The 17,369-nt window shown below is 46.5% G+C and overlaps 1 protein-coding gene across 4 annotated transcripts in view; it reads left to right on the plus strand.

Annotated features, from left to right (window-relative positions):
• Positions 1-17,369, plus strand: part of LOC126469872 (SCY1-like protein 2) — a 192,540-nt gene that overhangs the window by 11,175 nt on the left and 163,996 nt on the right. The window contains exon 3 of one of the 4 annotated variants that reach the window (XM_050097191.1): positions 13,825-13,933. The exons of 2 other annotated variants lie outside the window; for them this stretch is intronic. The gene's annotated coding sequence lies outside the window, so the exon portion shown is untranslated. The remainder of the gene's footprint in view (positions 1-13,824; positions 13,934-17,369) is intronic. One more of the 4 variants, XM_050097192.1, reaches the window with a different exon arrangement.

Here is a 17,369-nt window from a genome sequence, read left to right on the forward strand (position 1 = left end):
TGGCTTCCGTAAAGGCCGCTCTGCCACCGACAATCTGGTGAGCCTGGAATCAGCTATCCGTACGGCCTTTGCCCACCCTCAGCACCTGGTCGCTGTCTTCTTCGACATGCGGAAGGCGTATGATACTACGTGGCGCCATCACATCCTCTCTACACTTCATGATTGGGGTCTTCGTGGTCCGCTGCCAATTTTCATATGCAATTTTCTGGCGCATCGTACCTTCTGCGTGCAAGTCGCGGCCTCTCATAGTTCCTCCAGAGTTCAGGAGAATGGGGTGCCACAGGTATCTGTTTTAAGTGTCTGCCTGTTTTTTAATAGCAATTAACGAGCTCGCTGCGGCGGTGGGAACATCTGTCTCAGCGTCCTTGTTTGCTGACGACTTCTGCCTTTACTATAGCTCTAATGGCATTGCAGCTGCTTAACGTCAGCTGCAGGGCGCTATCCGCAAGGCGCAGTCTTGGGCTGTAGCGCATGGCTTTGTTTTCGGCAGCTAAGACCTGAGTTATGCATTTCTGCCGGCGACACACTGTTCATCTGGAGCCGTGGCTTTACCTTGATGGCGAACTTCTTGCTGTGGTGGAGTCACATAGGTTTTTGGGTGTGGTTTTTGATGCCTGGTTGACTTGGCTGCCTCATATTCGGCAGCTTAAACAGATGTGTTGGTGACATCTAAATGCTCTGCGATGCTTGAGCCACACCAGCTGGGGCACTGACCGATCTACCCTCTTACGGCTCTACTAGGCATCAATCCAGTCTCGTCTGGATTATGGGAGCCTGGCTTATGGCTCAGCATCCCCATCTGCATTGTCTGTGCTGGACCCAATCCTACACATCGGAATAAGACTTGCCACTGGTGCCTTCCAGACCAGTCCTGTGGACAGCATACTTGTGGAGGCAGGTGTCCCTCCACTGCGGTTAAGGCACCAACATTTACTGGCCGCTTATGCTGCCCATGTTTGTAGCTTCCCCGGGCATCCAAATTATCGACTCCTGTTCCTGCAGTCAGTCGTCCATCTCCCAGAACGTCGGCCCCGTTCGGGTTGTACAACTGCCGTCCGTATCAGAGAGCTTCTCTCCAAGCTTGGGGTTTTCCCTGTTCCACCTCCTTTCCGGGCCCCTCTGCATGCACCCCCGTGGTGTGCGCCTCACCCTCACCCTTGCCTTTGGCTCGACTTGGCACAGGACCCGAAGGACTCAGTCCCTCCGGAGGACTTCTGCCAACGCTTTTATTCCATCCTAGACACGTATCGGGGCTCTGGCGTTATATACACTGACGGTTCGATGGTTGCTGGTCGTGTCGGTTATGTTCTAACTCTAGGGGACCATTATAAACAACGATCCTTGCTGGCTGGATGCAGCATATACTGGTGAGCTGGTCGTTATCTTTCGTGCCCTAGAGTATATCCTATCCTGCTCAGGTGAGTCCTTCGTTATCTGTAGCAACTCCCTGAGCAGTTTACGAGCTATCGGCCAGTGCTTCCCTCGCTCTCGTCTGGTGATGGCTGTCCAGGAGTCCCTGCGTACTCGTACCCATTGCAGCCGATCTGTGGTCTTTATGTGGAACTTGGGCCATGTTGGGATACCCGGCAATGAAAATGTTGACCGCCTGGCGAAAGAGGCCACCAGTAAACCATCTCTGGAGATTGGCCTCCCGGCGACTGATTTGCGTGCAATCTTATGCCGCCAATTTTTCGAACTATGGGACACCGAATGGCGCAACCTGCCCATGCCAAACAAACTCTGCCCTATCAAGGAGACGCCGACTGTGTGGCAGTCATCCATGCGGGTCTGTTGCCCTCTGCCAGCTGCACATTGGGCACACTCGGCTGACGCACGGCTACTTATTGCGCTGTGAGGACCCACCTCTATGTCGCTGCGGCTCTGTTTTGTCTGTGTTCCACGTTTTGTTGGAGTGTCGCCTTCTAGCTGTGCTCAGGCAGATGTTAGTGCTGCCTGATACGCTCCCTGCCCTTTTAACAGATGACTCTGCCATGGCGGACTTAGTTTTGCGTTTTATTCGGGCAGGGGGTTTTTATCATTTAATCTGAGTGGTTATGTTCTTTTATGTTGATTCTGACCTTTGGCCTACGGTTTTAGACTGAGTTTTTAATGTTTCTCGGTGGTTGGCTTTTCCTTTTTTTCTCTATGGTCGGCCAACCACTGTCACCCTCTGTGTGGTTTTGTTTTGTCTGTTCTATGTCTGAGTTTTTTTGTCCTGTGTCGTCTGTTGTCTCCATTATCCGTTTTTTACTCTGTGTGGGTGTTTTCAAGTTTTGGAACAAGGGACTGATGACTGTTGCAGTCTGGTCCCTTTAATCCCAAAAACCAACCAACCAGTATGTTCTGCAACAACAGAAAATTAGGTAACATTATGCATTTTCTTAAAATTTAATTATATAATTGCACTCAGATTAAAATAACTTTGTGATTGACAGAGTGCAGTGTCAGCGGACAGTGTTGCCAGTGTGCAGCCAACTGTACTAGATAAGCCCCTGTGTCTTTACAAAACAGACAACACAGTGAGCAGAATGTGCTCAAGAAAGAACTGTAATTGGCTAGTCCTAACACTAGATTTGCTGCAGCGTCAGTCATGAGGTTATTTTAATCAGAGTATAGGAATATATTACCTGCATTAGCATTAATAGTGCAGATTATTCGAAGCTATGTGGCCACGTTAAGATTGTGATGCAGTTTTAACTCCTCCCTCCTCTCTTGTTAGTGTTGTGGTATGTGGAGCCCTGATTTGTTAGGATATTTTCACTTTACTATTTAGTGATAGTGTTTGATTTTCTTGCATATTCTGTGCTGAAGAATTGCATGCATATTTTAGAGTAGGAAAAACAAATTTACTAAAAGTTTGATATCCATCAGAGGATTCACATATTCTGTCTTGTAATTGAAATCCCCCATTTGTTTTGTCTTATGGTAAAATGAAAAAGGACATAGCTACTGAGGTAGGAGTCTACTCTTTACTTCATGTAATAGCTAGGCATGAGCTCTCTTGAGTCCATTCATTGTCGTATGTGTATCTCCAGATACTCATTGCTGTTAATCTCAAACACAAGCTGTGTGACTAATAGTATGTAGGATCCATTTTTTGTAAAGGCCAGGTTCAAACTGTTACCCCAGTATGGGAAACATGCTGTTACCTAATATTTTCATAAAGGCATTGTTTTTTCTCCTGAAGTAATTCTTAGTGTGCAAACCAGGAGAAACAACAAATGCCTATCAACCTTAAGGTGAGTCATGTACTGTCTAGGTGGATGCATTTTGTGTTGAAATAGTCATTGATAGGTAACCTCTTGGACACCTGCATCAGCCCAAATGCTGTACATTTGCTCAAATCCCCAAGGCTGTGCTGTTTTTCCTTCCCTGCCCCCCTCCTCCCAAAGGGCTTGAGGTTTGAGGTAGAACCTTTGAATTTGCCCCTTTAGCTCTTCATGTAATGGGTGTGCTGCTTGTGAGTGTCACAATCACTTACAGTTAATTGTAAAGTAATGCAAATTCATTGTGAAAAAGTATCACAGACAGCCAAAAGGTCCTTAAAGTGCTAGAACATTAAAATTAATTGAATAAAACACTTAATAGTAATTTTGAGATCCCAAACAGCCATTAGCCTAGAAGATACTGTGGTAGACATCCTGCTTAAAATGATATGAAGGCACCTCAAACTTTATAAGGATGTCTTATGCATTCGTGCACAGATGTTGACTCTACCTACTGTTGTCCTCTTTAACAGGATCAAGCATGCAAAAAATTTGCATCCAAAACATAATAAAAATAGTAAATGGTGAACTCGTAAATTGAGCACTTTTATTCTTACATTCAATGGAATACTATTCTTAGAGCACATAACGGCAGGATGTATCACCCAGAATTCATGTTCATGTGTTCCAAACTAAATGCACTGTTCTAAGTGCCTGGCAATAAAACTCCTATGTTTAAAGGAAAGTTATTGTCTGGCAGACTGTATTTCCTGTAGAGGTTACAGCTCATGAACATTGCCAGGAAGTCATCTGATAAAACCAGTTACATCTGAGGTTCCCCAAGGAAATGTTATAGCCCTCTGCCATTCTCACTTTATATTAATGATTTAGGAGACAGAGCAGCCTTAGGATGTTTCCAAATGATGCCATTTACTGTCCAGTAAAGTTATTAGAAGATACAATTAAAAGTATAGACAAGGTATCTCGATGGTCCAAAAAACTGGAAATTGCCCTGAACGTTAAAGAATCAGGTCCTCCACATTAGTGATAAAAATTTCTAGTAATGTTGGTTACACAGAAAATTAAACAAATTTAAAGGTTATTCAGCTAAGTACCTAGGGAGTACAGTTAAAAATAACTTAAATTGGCTCCCATCACCTATAAATTGTGGGGAAGGTGAATGAAGACTGCATTTTGCAGACAGAACAATTTGAAGGTGCAACAGGCCTAGTAAAGATACTGTTTACATTAACCTTGTGTGTCCTCTTCGAAGCTTTATTGCACATATGGGATCCTTAACTTGGTAAATTTGATGGGTGATAAAAAGTTGAGAAGGCAGCTTGTTTTGAATTCTCACTGGAGGGAGATAGTTGTAGATATTATAAGAAAGTCTGAGTTGGAAATAATTAAAATAAAAGTGTTTTTGTTGAATGGCCTTTTCACACAGTTATGATCAGAAACTCTGAATGCTAAATTGTGTTGTTGTTTCCCACTAACTTTGTGAGGAATTACCATCAGTCAGCATAGTGGTAGAATGAGCTCACACAGAAAGGTGTGACAGACACACACACACACACACACACACACACACACACACACACACACCCTACACCTACATGGTCTCAACTAGACTGACCCCCCCCAGGGGATCCACAACTCTTTTGTGGATACGTGCGTAGCGAGCACGGGACCCCGAGCTAATGTGGCCTTCCTTCCTTTCCGGGCTGCATACCTTCCCTTTCCGCATCCTTCCCCATCCCCCATCTTCGCCCCCCCTCACCCCCCCCCCCCCTGCGGGTCCGGGGATTAGAAAAGGCCCGCGGTATTCCTGCCTGTCGTAAGAGGCGACTAAAAGGAGTCCATCCCCCTCACGGGGGTAGTTAGTGCCTGCGTCCGGAGACGGACGGTTCCACGACCTATCATCGTGGTCCTTTTGGTTTTTTCACTTCTCGTTTCTTCCTTCCTTTTGTTGGTTCCTTTCTTTGCTCTTCTCCACCTCACTGTCTTCCTTACTCTTTCCCTTGCCTTCTCCTTGCCTTCTTATTGCCTTTTTCTCCTTGCCTTCTTATTGCCTTTTTCTCCTTGCCTTCTCATTGGCTTTTTCTCCTTGCCTTCTTATTGCCTTTTTCTCCTTGCCTTCTCATTGGCTTCTTCTCCTTGCCTTCTTCCCCTTGCTTTCTCATTGCCTTCTTTTCCTTGCCTTCTCTGGTCTCCGCCTCGGCGTTTGAGACAGTCTGTCCTCTTTCTCCCTCTCTCTCTTCTTTTTCCTCTTCTTCCTTCCTCCCTGTGCGTGCCTGAAGGCCGACCCACGCGTTCGCACGCGTAGCCGGTGACGGGGTAACGCGTAAGTCCCCGCCCTGGGTAGACATGTAAGGCACGCGCGTACCCCCTGGTAAAGGCCAGGCCCGGGGAGGGGTGATTGCCTGAGCTGATACCTTCTGACCATGCCGATTGGTCCCTCCGTCTGTTTCTCGGGAGGTGTGACCTGAGGTGTAAACATTCACCTAAGGCGGGAGTGCCCTCTGAGAGGGTCCCCACAAGGAAGGAGCGCGCCATCGGAGACGCTGGCAATCGTGGGGGATTCCTCCGCAATGGATTCTACTCCATCTCTTTCGACTTTGACCCAAAAACGGAAACGTGACCAGCCAACAGTGACAAAAGTACTACCGCCTGCCCCACAGTTCCTCGTAGTTTCTCGAACTGAGGATGGAAAGGATTTTTCCTCTGTCAACCCTTTCGTTATTCAGAAGGGCGTAGATGCCATAGCCGGATCTGTCAAATCCTGTACCCGGTTGCGTAACGGCACCTTATTACTAGAAACTGAGAATGCCTTTCAGGCACAAAAACTGCTTCGGGCCACCCTCCTGTACACGTTCCCTGTCCGGGTGGAGGCCCACCGAACTTTGAATTCGTCTCGTGGTGTGGTCTATACTGGCTCCCTCGATGGATTGACTGACGAGGAGCTTCAATCATTCCTCGCTGAGCAGGGCGTGACGGCTGTCCATAGGGTCATGAAAAAGGTCAACAATGACCTTGTACCGACCCGGACAATTTTCTTGACCTTCGATAGTGTTAAGCTGCCATCGCGCATCAAGGCGGGCTACGAGGTTATTTCTGTTCGCCCCTATATCCCGACACCTACGCGCTGCTACCAGTGTCAGCGTTTCAATCACACTCGACAGTCTTGTTCCAATGCGGCTAAATGTGTCACCTGTGGCAGGGATGCCCATGAGGGTGACTGTCCACCTCCGTCTCCTCGTTGTGTGAACTGTCAGGGTGACCATGCCGCATCCTCCCGCGACTGTCCTGTCTATAAGGAAGAACGCTGTATCCAGGAAATTCGGGTCAAAGAGAAAGTGTCCACCTCGGCTGCTCGCAAGCTATTGGCTAGTAGGAAGCCCACGCTGCTCCCAGCGGGGAAATACAGTACTGTCCTCGCCTCTCCTCGGACTACCCGGGAGGTAGCAACCCAGACATGCGATCTGACCTTCAGCACCACGGTCGTCCGTTCGGCCAGTGCTAAGATCGCGCGGTCGATGTCTCCTCTTCCTCCCATCACCCCACAGACACGAGCACCTTCTTCAGCTTCTGCTAAGACGAAGACACCGAAGTCAGATGCACGGGCCTTCAAGAAGGAACCATCCCGTGCAGACTTCCTCCGTACCTCGACCTCCCAGCCTTCGACCGGTACTTCCACTACACGTCCTTCCAAAAAGGCGCATAGGAAGCACAGTTCTCCTTCCCCGCCACGGCGCATTTCTTCTCTTGCGCCACCCAGCGGCTGCCGCCCCAGGCCGTCCTCCGTTTCGCCTGGCCGCACCGCTGGTCGCCGTACATCTGGCCGTTCACTGGCGGAGGAAGCTCCCCCTCCCGGCCATCCTCCCGAGATGGCCGATGACCCTGTAGACCCAATGGACGATGACTGTCCGCCTACTGATGGCGGCGGCAGTGCTCGCTCGAAGCCAGGCCCTAAGCGGCCTTCGAGGTGACCACTTCTCTCATCTTTCTTTTCTTACGATGGCACTTATTCACTGGAATATTCGCAGCATTCGCTCCAACCGAGAGGACTTGAAGTTGCTGCTCCGCTTGCACCGTCCGCTTGTCGTAGCCCTCCAGGAAACGAAGCTACGCCCATGCGATCAAATTGCCTTGGCACACTACACCTCTGTGCGTTTTGACCTACCCCCTGTGGTAGGTATCCCAGCTCATGGAGGGGTTATGTTGCTGGTCCGGGATGATATTTACTATGATCCCATCACGTTGCACACCGGCCTGCAGGCAGTTGCCATCCGCATTACTCTCCCCACTTTTACGTTTTCCTTTTGTACCGTTTACACTCCATCGTCATCTGCCGTTACCAGGGCAGACGTGATGCAACTTATTGCTCAGCTACCTGCACCATTTTTGTTAACTGGAGACTTCAATGCCCACCATCCCCTTTGGGGCTCTCCAGCATCCTGCCCGAGGGGCTCCTTGTTAGCAGACCTTTTCAACCAGCTCGATCTTGTCTGCCTCAATACTGGCGCCCCTACTTTTCTTTCGGACACATCTCACACCTATTCCCATTTAGACCTCTATATGTACTCCCCAACTTGCACGCCGGTTTGAGTGGTATGCACTTTCTGATACATATTCGAGCGACCACTTCCCGTGTGTTATCCATCTCCTGCAGCATACCCCCTCTCCGTGCTTCTCTAATTGGACCATCTCCAAGGCAGACTGGGGGCTCTTCTCTTCCAGGGCGACCTTTCAGGATCAAACCTTTACAAGCTGCGATCGTCAGGTCGCACACCTCACGGAAGTCATTCTCGCTGCTGCTGAATATTCCATCCCTCACCCTCCTTCTCGACGTCGCATACCGGTCCCCTGGTGGACCGCAGCATGTAGAGACGCTTTACGTGCTCGTCGACGTGCTTTACGCACTTTTACACGCCACCCTACAGTGGCGAATTGTATCAATTATAAACGATTACGTGCTCAGTGTCGTCGTATTATCAAAGAAAGCAAGAAAGCCAGCTGGGCTGCTTTCACAAGCACCTTCAACAGTTTTACTCCTTCTGTTGTCTGGGGTAGCCTGTGCCGGCTATCTGGCACTAAGGTCCACTCACCAGTTTCTGGCTTGAAGGTCGCGAATGACGTCCTTGTGGCCCCTGAGGCTGTCTCCAATGCCTTCGGCCGCTTTTTCGCAGAGGTTTCGAGCTCCGCTCATTACCACCCTGCCTTCCTCCCCCGCAAACAGGTAGAGGAGGCTAGGCCACCTAACTTCCGCTCCTCGAATTGTGAAAGTTATAATGCCCCATTCACCATGCGGGAACTCGAAAACGCACTTGGCCGATCACGGTCCTCTGCTCCAGGGCCAGATTCTATTCATATTCAGATGCTGAAGAACCTTTCTCCTGCGGGTAAAGGTTTTCTTCTTCGTACATACAATCGCATCTGGATTGAGGGACATGTTCCCGCATGCTGGCGCGAGTCTATTGTTGTCCCGATCCCTAAGCCGGGGAAGGACAAGCACTTGCCTTCCAGTTATCGACCCATCTCGCGTACCAGCTGTGTCTGTAAAGTGATGGAGCGAATGGTTAACTCTCGATTGGTTTGGCTGCTCGAGTCTCGACGCCTACTTACCAATGTACAGTGTGGATTTCGTAGGCGCCGCTCTGCTGTTGACCATCTGGTTACCTTGTCGACCTTCATTATGAATAACTTCTTGCGGAAGCGCCCGACCGCGGCTGTGTTCTTTGATTTGGAGAAGGCTTACGACACCTGTTGGAAGGCAGGCATCCTCCGCACCATGCATACATGGGGCCTTCGCGGTCGCCTCCCTCTTTTTATTCGTTCCTTTTTAATGGATCGACAGTTCAGGGTACGTGTGGGTTCTGTCCTGTCCAACACCTTTCGCCAGGAGAATGGGGTGCCACAGGGCTCAGTTTTGAGCGTCGCTCTCTTCGCCATCGCGATCAATCCAATAATGCATTGCCTCCCAGCTGATGTATCAGGCTCCCTTTTCGTGGACGATTTTACCATCTATTGCAGCGCGCAGTGTACACGTGTCCTGGAGCGCTGTCTTCAGCGTTCTCTTGACCGTCTTTACTCCTGGAGTGTCGCCAATGGCTTCCGTTTTTCTGCCGAGAAGACGGTCTGTATTGACTTCTGGCGATACAAAGAGTTTCTCCCACCGTCCTTACGACTCGGTCCCGTTGCTCTCCCAATCGTGGAGACAACCAAATTTTTAGGCCTTACATTTGACAGGAAACTTAGCTGGTCTCCACATGTGTCATATTTGGCCGCCCGTTGTACCCGTTCTTTAAATGTCCTCCGTGTTCTCAGTGGTCTGTCGTGGGGAGCGGATCGAACCGTCCTACTTCGTCTATATCGGTCGATCGTCCGCTCCAAGCTGGATTATGGGAGCTTCGTATACTCCTCTGCACGGCCATCCATCTTACGCCGCCTCAACTCCATACAACATCGGGGTTTACGACTTGCGATCGGAGCATTTTATACCAGTCCCGTAGAGTCTTCATGCTGACGCTGGCGAATTGCCACTCACCTACCGGCGCGATATCCTGCTTTGTCGGTATGCCTGTCGGCTACTGTCAATGCCCGACCATCCGTCTTATCGTTCCTTTTTTGACGACTCTCTTGACCGTCAATACGGGTTGTATGTCTCTGCCCTGCTACCCCCTGGCGTTCGCTTTCGTCGCCTCCTTCAACACCTTACTTTTTCCCTCCCTGCAACCTTTCGAGTGGGCGAGAGCCGCACGCCACCTTGGCTCCAGGCTCAGGTCCGCGTTCACCTTGACCTCAGCTCGCTCCCAAAAGAGGTCACCCCCGGTTCGGTCTACCACTCCCGTTTTTTGGAACTTCGTTCGAAGTTCATCGACATGACTTTCATTTATACAGATGGCTCTAAGACCAATGACGGGGTCGGGTGTTCCTTTATTGTCGAGGCACAAAGTTTCAAATACCGGCTCCATGGCCATTGTTCGGTCTTCACAGCTGAGCTCTTTGCCCTCTACCAGGCTGTTCTTTACATCTGCCGCCACCGACATTCTGCTTATGTCATCTGCTCAGATTCCCTGAGCGCCATCCAGAGCCTCAGTGATCCGTACCCGGTTCACCCTTTCGTACACCGGATCCAACGCTCTCTTCAGCAGCTGGTGGACGTCGGTTCTCCAGTTAGCTTTATGTGGGTTCCGGGCCATGTCTGTATCCCTGGGAACGAAGCTGCAGATGCCGCGGCCAAGGCTGCAGTCCTCCAGCCTCGAACAGCTTCTTGTTACGTCCCTTCGTCCGATTTTAGCAGGGTGATTTGTCGGCGCATCTTATCTCTGTGGCATGCCGATTGGGCTGCACTTACCGACAACAAGCTTCGGGCCTTAAAACCTCTTCCCGTGGCTTGGACGTCCTCCTCACGCCCTTCTCGGCGGGAGGAGGTCGTTTTAGCCCGGTTAAGAATTGGACACTGCCGGTTCAGCCATCGCCATCTGCTGACGGCTGCGCCGGCGCCGTTCTGCCCATGTGGGCACTTGCTGACGGTTAGACACATTTTAATGTCCTGTCCAGATCTTAACACACTGCGCCTCGATCTTAACCTGCCAAATACTTTCGATGCCATTTTAGCGGATGACCCACGAGCAGCTGCTCGTGTTCTTCGTTTTATCAATTTGACACACCTCGCTAAGGACATTTGATGATGCTGTTTTTTAATCCTATGCCTGTCAGTCTGTCTTTTATCGTGTTTTCCCTTTTAGTTGTTGTGGTCAACTTGTGCCTCGCGGTGCATTCTTAGAGTAGTCAGGGCGCTAATGACCATTGACGTTGTGCGCCCTAAAACCACAAAAAAAAAAAAAACTAGACTGACAGTGGCATTCTGTTTTGTGGCGGCAGGTAGGCTGGTTGGGAGGAGGGGGAAAGTGCAGAGAAAGTGAGATGCAGGGAAAGTGACTGGGGTGGGTGGCTAATGGTTTGGAGGGAGGCCAGTTTGCTGGCTAGGAATGTGCAAGGGAGGGCTGGCAGGTATAGTTGTAGAGGCCAGGGGAAAGTGGCACATGTTGAAGGCAATAAGGGGATGTGAATTTGAGGGGAGGTAGGGGGGGGGGTGACAGGACAGAGGAAGGGGAAACTGTTGCTTAGGGTAGAGAGACAATGGTTTACCTGAGACTGAAATTAGGATGATTATGGGAACAGAGGATATGTTGTAATGGTAGTGCCCATCTTTGTAGTTCAGAGAAGATGGTGTTGGATGGAAGGATCCAGATGGCTCAGGTTGTAAACCAGCCATTGAAATTGAGCATTTTGTGCTATCAGGTAGTCAACTTTGTTCTTAAGTTGGTGGTGGCCATTTGTTCTGGTGGACAGCTGGTTAGTAGCCATACCAACATAAAACACTGTGCATTGTGTGCAGCAGAGTTAGTATATGACGTGGCTGCTATAACAGGTGACCTGGCATCTAATGGGGTAGGATAAGCCTAGACAGGACTAAAGTGGTGTTTGATGAGTGTATCTGAAAAATGTCTCAGTGGATGTCCAGTTATAGTTCCTGCAGAATACATGTTCAATTGCAAAAGTCTCAGAACTTGATGTTCCATTAACCTTCAGAAAGTGGAGGTAGTGCTCAATAGAATTGTCCTCACCAGGCAAGAAAAGTAAACAATCATCCAAATAGCTCAATATCACTATGGAGTTGGGTGTGTTGGACTTCAGATCCAACAGTAGGTCCTGTAAGTGTGTGCTTCATGAGGAATCTGGAGTGGCTAAAGTGTTGACATTGTACCTAGTCATTAATGAATCCAATAAGAAAAATGTTGACACTTGAAAAGGAAATCCTACCAGAATTTTTTTTGTGAAATAGGCACACAATTTAAGTTGCAGGGGAGGTACCTTTGGGCCCATGTGAAAGGGTAAGGGAAGGAGGAGGACTGAACATGTCCAGGGGTTGCCATATTGTTACTCAACTAGTCATGTTAGAAATTGGAATGTATAGTAAAGTCATCAGGAATGGTTGTCACAGAATTGGTGTCTTCTTAGCTGCTTATAAGATGGGATTGTGAGGTGTCAATCCTTTGTTGGCAGCCTGCTGGAAGTGGGTATACTACTGGTGTCTTAGGAAGACAGCTTCCAATGGGCGTGTTTTTGACACTGAAGAGGTGTATAAAATTGCTTGGAGGCATAACATTATCAGAGCTCCATTGGAAGGGCTCTGTGGCCATCTAAGAGCATTTATTATTTTTATCACAGCGCCTCTTTATATGCCTTTCAGACCTGAATGTTTTCTGGAGGAGGAAGGAAAATTCTTTGTGGTAATGTTTTTAGATTATCTAATGGTTTTAGATGCAATATTTATACAGAAATGTGTACTTGTTTTCAAAACATACTTTTTCTTGGCTTTATTTTATTGACTAAAATAACTAATTATGAAATATTCTCTATGGTCATTGACTACCATCCAAAATAACAATATTCAGTTATGCAGTGGAATAGTGAACCAACCACATCCCTATATTATGTTGGTCATGAGCTGCTATTCATTGCTATGTTGACTTCATGATACTATCATAGTGATGGCCAACAGTTGGCAGCACCTGTGTGTGATGAAGAGGTTGACCATTCACAAATGTGTACCTCAGGTTTCCGTTGGAAAAAATGCTTCTGTTGCAGTTAAGACACAGTAAAATTTAATGTACACAATTGTAGCCAGATGGTGTGAAAGGGATATAATGGGTTTGGGAACTTAAATAAGAGATATTTAATTGCAATTTGAAATGAAAATAAAAGTAGATTTTTGTAGTAATTTTGTTTTTACATGAAAACCAGTATTTTAATCTAATTTCCTACATAATTTCCACCAATATTCAGCATGTTTTCATTTGAGTATTGGAAATGGCTCCTCAGATAGAGAACACTGCTGACTGAAATGCACACTGTGATTAGTTTTCCTAGTGCTGAAGGCATGAAAGCTGCTGAAATCAATCAGCGAAATGTATGTATGCAGAAAACGTAGGTGATGGGATGGTACAGAAATGAGTGAGTTTTTAAGGATGGCTGTACAAATGTGCGTGAGGAGATATAAAGTTGATCTTGGTCATTAATAATTTGTTGCAGAAAGTGGATGTGAAAGGGAGAGAGAAAAATTATCTTAGTTTTGAGGTTTCCTTAAGTGTCGAAAAGTGAGAAGGGCTTTACACAATTCCTAATTGTGTAGAAAAGTAAAGTTCAGGCTTTCATTTAAAAATAAAATTGCTAACAAAATATACTTGTCTTCTTATTTCAGAACAGTACATATTTAAAAAAATACATCAGACTTGGAGTTTAAAGGAAGTGAGGGCTATTTGGAAGTTGCATTGGTGTCTGGTGCACAAATGAGTAGGCATAGTGAAGTGATTTCAGCATAGCTGTCACCTGGCTCAGTATAAACCTGGCTGTGCCACAGGAAGGTTATTGATCAGTTTTCACTGTAACTGAAATGACTGCTATCATAGGAAAGCCAGCCATATTAGAATTACATTCTGTGAACCACTCACTGGTGTAAGAGCTGTAGACATTCTTAGTGCACTTCATACAATATATGAAGAGATCTTTGAGTGACAATGCTATAAAATAATGTTGCTGTTTGTTTCAGAAAGGTCAGACAAAAGTCCGTGGTGAAGGAAACAACACTCTGTTGTGACAAATGAACTTGTTGCAAACATTGACAGAACCAGAAAGTTATTTCATGATTACATTCTTCTGTAAGTTTCCATCAGATATCAGAGTTGTATGAACTTGACTGATAGATTGGTTATTGCAAATTTTGTGTGCAGTTGGTTACAAAACTTCTGACTGTCCACAAAATGATCACATTGCTTTGGCCAGTGCAAGAGCTCAGCAATAGAAAGGACTGGACTGACTGGCACTAGGGCTCAGTGCACAGCCACACCCCACCATATTTATATCCCCACTGCCCAGAACACTTACTCCCCTTGGCAGCTTTTTGTTTTTTCTTAGTTTAATTCTAATATTCCTTGCATGTTTTTTAAGATGTGTAAGTTCAAATTTTTGGTGATGAATTGTAGATGCAGTGTTTCTGTAGCTCAGTAGTAATTTTTGAATGGCTAGCTATACAGCTCAGTAACATGTCAGCCTCCATTGGACAGTAGTTTCTCTGTGCTTGTATGTTTTATCAAGTTAATAGTTTTAGGATGGATGTGTGCATGCTGTGTGTGGTTGCAGTAATAGCTGGCTGCAGCTAGCAAACAGTTGCTCACTGTTGGCCATGGTCAGATGTCTTAAAGCTGCTCCCTTGAGGTGTAGAAGTGGTGGAGAATCTGGTGCAATGCATGGGACACCTCAGGTGTGGCTTGTTTAGCCCACAGGCTCTGCACATTGCAGTGTAGCTTACATGAGGTCTAGTCTCACTGCAGTGTCAGGTGGTGATATTCTCGTCACTTAAGGTGAAGCCAGTGTTGAGGCTGACCAATTAGTCTCGCCCATTCCTCCTGTGAAAGAGCAGGTGACCACTCCTTCAGCAGGTTCTTAGCAGACACCTAGCAAGGGGGAAGGGGTCTTTTAGTTATCAGGAACTCCAATGTTAGGCACATTATGAAGTCCTTTCCCAAATTAGTATCCGGTATTGGAAAGAAATCCAATGTGCACTTGCTATGTCTGCCAGGGGACCTCATCAGATATGTGGAAGAGACCCTGTCTCTGGCTATTGACTGTGCAAGGTGCTGTTGTTGCTTTGGTTCTAAGACCATCCTCATTTCTTACAGACAGCTGGCAAGGGTGATAGACTGTTGGTGTAGCTCACAGTGCATGTAGGACTTGGAATCTGTAGCATTGCTACCAGCATTGGTCATGGTCTTGTAGTGTGTAGCTGAATTGAGGGCCTTACAACCAGATGCTCTGTAGATTCTGTGACAGTCCTGGCTGCAGATTTCTGAACATCCACAATGGAATGAAGAATTGTAGGTCTCACCTTTGTGGGTCAGGTAAGCACTACACAAAAGAAGCAGCTAATCAGGTAGCAGAGTACTTGGGAAAGGCAGGTAGGTAGGTTTTTTGGCTGAGTGGTAGTTGGAGGTCTTCTGAACACTCACCAGTCAATAAAGTGAACTCAAACAAAAGAACAGTGTAGACACTTAAACTGTCAAAATTTTAGTGGTAAATTGTCAGAGTATTTGTAACAAAGTTCTTGAATTTAATGCACTCCAGAAAAGCTGTCACACTCAGATTCTCAGAACCAAGAGCTGGCTGAAACTCAAAATAGAAATCTCTGAAATACTTACAAGGGAACCTCCCCATCGCACCCCCCTCAGATTTAGTTATAAGTTGGCACGGTGGATGGGCCTTGAAAAGTTGTACACAGATCAAGTGAGAAAACGGGAAGTAGTTGTGTGGAACTATGAAAAAAATAAGCAAAATATACAAACTGAGTAGTCCATTGGCAACATAGGCAATATCAAGGATAGTGTGAGCTCAGGAGTGCCATGGTCCCGTGGTTAGCATGAGCAGCTGCGGAACAAAAGGTCCATGGTTCAAGTCTTCCTTAGAGAGAAAAGTTTAATTTTTTATATAATCAACTTCACTCTCCAATATTCCAGGACATGTTCAGATTTGCTTGGACATATGCAGGATTTGACGGTCTACTCATAAAATTTAAAACGTTAAAAACATATGTTTTGACAGAACACAGGGAAAACTGTGCGACTGTGAAACTGTTGCATTCATTTGTTGCAGTTTGTGACACTCTTATGTTTTCATTACAAGAAAACCTAAATCGGGCAAGGTAGAAGAATCTTTTTACCCATTCGCCAAGGGTACAAGTTACGTGGGTCGACGACATATTCCTGTTATGTGACGCACATGCCGCCACCAGAGTCGTATAGAATATATCAGACATGTTTTCCTGTGGAGGAATCGGTTGGCCTATGACCTTACGATCAAATGTTTTTGGTTCCCATTGGAGAGGCACGTCCTTTCGTCTACTAATCGCACGGTTTTGCGGTGCGGTCACAAAACACAGTGAACAGAGACGTCCATGAACGAACGGGCAGGCCATAACTTTGCGAAAATAAACTTTTCATTCGAGGGAAGACTTGAACCATGGGCCTCGTGGTCCGCAGCTGCTCACGCTAACCACGGGACCACAGTGCTCCTGAGCTCACACTATCCTTGATGTTACCTATCTTGTGCATGGACTACTCAGTTTGTATATTTTGCTTATTTTTTTCATAGTTCCACACAACTTCTTCCTGTTTTCTCGATTGATCTGTGTTCAGTTTTTCAAGGCCTATCCACTGTGCCAACTTACAACTAAATCTGAGGGGGTGCGATGGGGAGGTTCCCTTGTTAGGGAGGTAGGGAATGTATATATAATACAGATTAGATGCCATAGGGGGAGTGTGTTCTCTGCAGTTAACAAAAATGTCTATTGAGGTTGAAATTTACTGAAATTTTCTGGATATGGGTAACAGGTCTAGGTGAACACTGTTTTTGTATGTTTTTTACCAGCCACCCAATTCTGCCACAAGAGTTTTAGAATTACTCAAGTCTCTGCTCAGTAGCATGGAGATGCCCACATCTTGCAATATTAGCTGGAGGCAACTTGAACCTACAGAGTACAGACTGAGATGTTTATAGATTCACTGCAAATGGCACAGACAGGTAACCTTGTGAAGTACTTTAGAACAGTTTTTGGAAAACTGGGAAAGACACACTGTGGTTCAATAAAAATAAAAAATGCTGAGGTAGTGGATCGTAATGCTGTTACAAAAAGAACTTGCAGATGGAGACAGGCAAAAGTCAGTAGAAATTCGTGTGTCTATAAAAAGATTGATGCACAAAGCATAAAATAACATTCACCATTGTACCTTGTGGGGAATCTGAGGAAATTATGGCCCTACATAAAATCAGTTTCGAAGGCTTTTATCCAGTCACTTGTCGGCCAGTCTGGTGTGGAAATTACAGCAAAAAGAAAGTGGAAATTTTAAATTTCGCATTTAAGAAATCATTGATGCAGGATCATTGTACAAACATACTATTGTTTGCATGTTACTCTTCTGGTATACATAGTAACAGGCATCTCTGGCATGGAGAAGCAACTGAGAGTTGAAAACAAGTCACCAGATCCATGTGGAATCCAGTTTTTAGTGTAGTCTACAGCATTGGCCCCTTACTGGGCTTAAA

The sequence above is a fragment of the Schistocerca serialis genome, chromosome 3 (assembly GCF_023864345.2).
Source record: "Schistocerca serialis cubense isolate TAMUIC-IGC-003099 chromosome 3, iqSchSeri2.2, whole genome shotgun sequence".
Lineage (NCBI taxonomy): Eukaryota > Metazoa > Arthropoda > Insecta > Orthoptera > Acrididae > Schistocerca > Schistocerca serialis.